Here is a 4,332-nt window from a genome sequence, read left to right on the forward strand (position 1 = left end):
TGCAGTGGTACAATCTCGGCTCACTGCGACCTTCACCTTCTGGGTTCAAGTGATTTCTCTGCCTCAGTCTCCCGAGTAGTTAGGAATACAGAGCGCACCATACCCGGCTAATTTTTGTATTTTTAGTATAGACAGGGTTTCGCCATGTTGGCCAGGCTGGTCTTGAGCTCCTGACCTGAGCTGATCTGCCCGTCTCGGCCTCCCAAAGTGTTGGGATTACAGGCATGAGCCACTGCGCCTGGCCGAGCATCAGCATTTCTAACACATTCCCAGGAGATGCTGATGCTGCTGGTCTTGACACTTTACTTTGAGAACCACTAGTTTAGAATAACTAGCTTTTGCCAAGGGAATCACAATTATCACTAAGCATCTAAGTAGAAAGCAAAAACAAAGACATAAATTCCTTGAGGTCACAAATTGTGTCTTGCTTATCCATGCATCCCCAGCAACCTAACCCCCATGCCGTATCTACATAAATGCTTTTTGAATTGAGTTGCATCCATAGGCAGAAATTTCAGTAAACAGTGGGGATCTTCACTTTCTAACTTCTTGTTATCAACCAGGTCATAGTAGTGTTCATGTTGAAGCCATCACGGTCAGCACAGGCACTCTGAGCTGACCCTTGGAAGAGTCAAACTGCTGCTGAGACTGGGCGATGAAGTGGGTGATGAATTACGGGCGTGGTGCGCTCTGTAATCCTAGCTACTCGGGAGACTGAGGCAGGGAAATCACTTGAACCCAGGAGGTTGTACCACTGCACTCCAGCCTTGGAGACAGAGTGAGAGACTCCATCTAAGAGGCAATTTTCTGTGCCTCTTAGAACACTGAACTCTTAGCAACAGAAGCTGAAAAATCAACCCACTGTCTTAGCAGTGAGGAAGGGTAAACAGAAGTGCCTATGAAGTCAGCAGACTTGAGTTTATAAAAGAGATGTACTACAATTAAATAAAATACTTCGATTACAATTAATATCTTTATACAAGCTTCTTTGTATTTTCAGAAATTGTGGAAATGCTAGTCTTATGCTTTCAAATTGCTTTGCAAAAGGATTTTGCCAGGAATTTTAAATTTTACTTCTAGTAATAAAGTTTCTTTATAACTTTGTTGATATTGGATGCTATTAATCTTTTTATTCTTTATATTTTAGGGAAAAGTTATTTTTATTGTTTTAAGTTGCATTTCTTTGACTGTAGTCAGGTTAAGCAAATCTTATATTTAAAGCAAATCATCTATTTGTATCTCTTGTGTGACTTGCTTGCTCTAATTTTTTGCTTATTTTCAATGGAGTTGTCTGTCTTTTCCCTACTTATTTGTTATTAGTTTTTCTGAATCGTGAGTAGTTATGCATCGTTGGTTCTATGTTTTCTCAGTCCGTTGATTGTCTTTTAATATTTTTGTGGTGCTTATGAGTATGGTGCTTATCAGTATACACATTTACATTTTTATACAATCGATGCTATTATTTTTGGTTTTGGCTTCTGGGTTTTCTGACCCATATGAAAGATTTATAAGATTAAAAAATATTTTTGTATTTTACACTTAAACTTTATTTTAAAATATTTTGTTCTTTAATCAATCTGGAATTTATTTTTAGTATGGCACAAGGTAGTGATCTAATGAATATCCACTTTTTATAATATCATGACTATACTTTCCCCATGACATGCTACTTTTATAATTTTTATCTTTTTTATTTTTTGAGACAGAGTCTCACACTGTTGCCCAAGCTGGACTGCAATGGCGCGATCTTGGCTCACTGCAACCTCCGCCTCCCAGGTTGAAGTGATTCTCCTGCCTCAGCCTCCTGAGTAGCTGGGATTACAGGCACCAGCCACCATTCCTGGCTAATTTTTTGTATTTTTAGTAGAGATGCGGTTTCACTATCTTGGCCAGGCTGGTCTCAAACTCCTGACCTCATGATCCACCTGCCTTGGCCTCCCAAAGTGCTGGGATTGCAGGCATGAGCCACCATGCTCAGCTTACTTTTAAAATATTTTAAGTTCCCATATACATGTATCATTTTTGAATATTTTGTATTAGTGGGCTCTTTATTCATTAGCTAATACTACATATTTTAACCTTAGCTTTTTGTTGGAAGTTGCAGTGAGCTGAGATTGTGCCACTGGACTCCAGTCTGGGGGACAGAGCAAAACTCCATCTCAAAACAAACAAACAAACAAACACCAAAACAAACCGACAAAAAAAACTTTTCCCTTACTGTTATTTAAAAAATTATTGGCTCAGGCTTATCTCTTCATCTTCTATTTAAAAATTAAAATTCATTCATTCATTCATTCATTCATTTTTAGAAACAGGATTTTGCTTTGTCTCCCAGGCTGGAGTGTTGTGCACAATCATAGCTCATTGTAGCCTCCAACTACTGGGTTCAAGCAGTCCTCCTGCCCTAGCCTCCCGAGTGTCTAGGACTACAACCATGCTCCACCATGCCAAGCAAATTTTTTTTTTTTTTTTTTTGGTAGAGGTAGAGATGAGGTCTCACTGTATTACCCTGGATGGTCTCAAACTACTGGCCCCAAGTCCCAAGTGATCCTCCTGCCTTGGCCTCCCAAAGTGCTGGGATTATGGATGTGAGTCACTATGCCCAACCCTCATTTTCTTTTATATAACATTTAGAAGCAGTCTGTCAACTTCCAGAAAAGTTTGTGTTGGAATTTTGATTAATTTAAAAAAATGTATATTTGTATTTTGCAGTGTTCAGATCTATGCAAACCTATCCTAAAGTTCAAGGAAACTGAGAGGCTGAAGAAAGAGGCTGACGAATCCAGTTTCTCAGAAAGAAACATTTAATAGGGATTTAGGAACAGAAGCCATGTCTGGGTCACAGGCAGGGCAGGATGAGATGGTGGGTTCTTTGTGCCATTAACCCCAGGCCCCAGGCTTATATACCATAGGAGAGGGGTGGTTTGGAAGAGATGTGTAGCACAATTGAAGTACGAGAACATCAAGATTGCTTGACTTATAGGCAGGATTTATAGCAGTAAGTGCCTGCTTTTACACAAGGGACAGTATAGAGAAACCAGAAATCTCAGAGCTCTCTTGAAACTGGGGTTAATCAGAAGCCAACATGGTGGAATAGCATCCAAGGTGAAGTTGCTTCACCCGCCACAATTTCTATTTAAAACAATGGTATATTTCATTTATTTAGATTTTCTTTTATGTCATTCATATCATTCTTGAATGTTTCTTCTTGGGTTTATTCCAAGTTTGTTGCTTCAGAAATAGTACGGTATCTTTTTTAACTTTCTAACTGATTATTATAGACAATTAGATATTCTGTTAAATTTTGTGGACTTCTACTAGCCATATTTACTCTCAGATGAGTTTCAGAAATGTCTTTGCTTATTCCCCTAATTTGTTACTTTATGTAGACAATTATATTATCTACAAAGAATCATCCTATGTCTTTTCCTTTCTCATATACATATTTCATTAAAAATTTTTTCCTATCTTATTTAACTTGTTAGTATGGCTAGTAAAATATTTATTGATTGCAGGGATGGCAGGTTTTCTGATACTTTGTATTATTTATTTATTTGTTTATTTTTGAGACAGGGTCTCATTCTATTACCCAGGCTGGAGTACAGTGCCATGATCACAGCTCACTGCAGCCTCAACATCCTGGGCTCAAGGGATCCTCCCACCTCAGCCCTCCAAGTAGCCTGGACTACAGGTGTGCACCACTATGCCTTGTAAGTTTTTGATTTTTGTAGAGTCAGGGTCTCGCTATGTTGCCCAGGCTGATCTCCAACTCCTGGCCTCAATCAATCTTCCCACCTTAGTCTCCCAAAGTGCTGAGGTTACTGGTGTGAACCACTGTGCCTGGCCCATATTTTTTACTTTAACGGGAATTTTAAAATGTTTTGGCATTAAAATGGTGCTTTCTATAGGTTTCTGCTGTATCCCCTTGTAACTTTTGTTAAGTTAAAGAAATGTCCTTTTATTCCTTTTCTAAGTTTTTTTCCTTTTAAAATTGAAATGTGTATTTTAATTGAAACTTAAAAATGCTTTTAAGTGCTACTAAAATTTGTATGTAATTTGCTTTGATCTGTTACTGTTATGAATTATGTGAGTATACCTGTATTCTACATAGAATAAGTAAGATAAATTCTACATATTTTACTTAGAATACACAGAGCAAATTCTACTTTGTCATAACATTTTATTCTCTTAATATTCTGCTGGATTCAGTTTTTCAAATACTCTATTTGTATGCGCTCATTAGTGAAACTTGCTTATGAAGTGTTAATCACAAATTGATTGACCCAGGGCACCTTCCAGTCTTTGTGTTTATTCAATCTCAGTTGAGGTTGT

Source organism: Macaca thibetana, chromosome 9 (assembly GCF_024542745.1).
Source record: "Macaca thibetana thibetana isolate TM-01 chromosome 9, ASM2454274v1, whole genome shotgun sequence".
NCBI lineage: Eukaryota > Metazoa > Chordata > Mammalia > Primates > Cercopithecidae > Macaca > Macaca thibetana.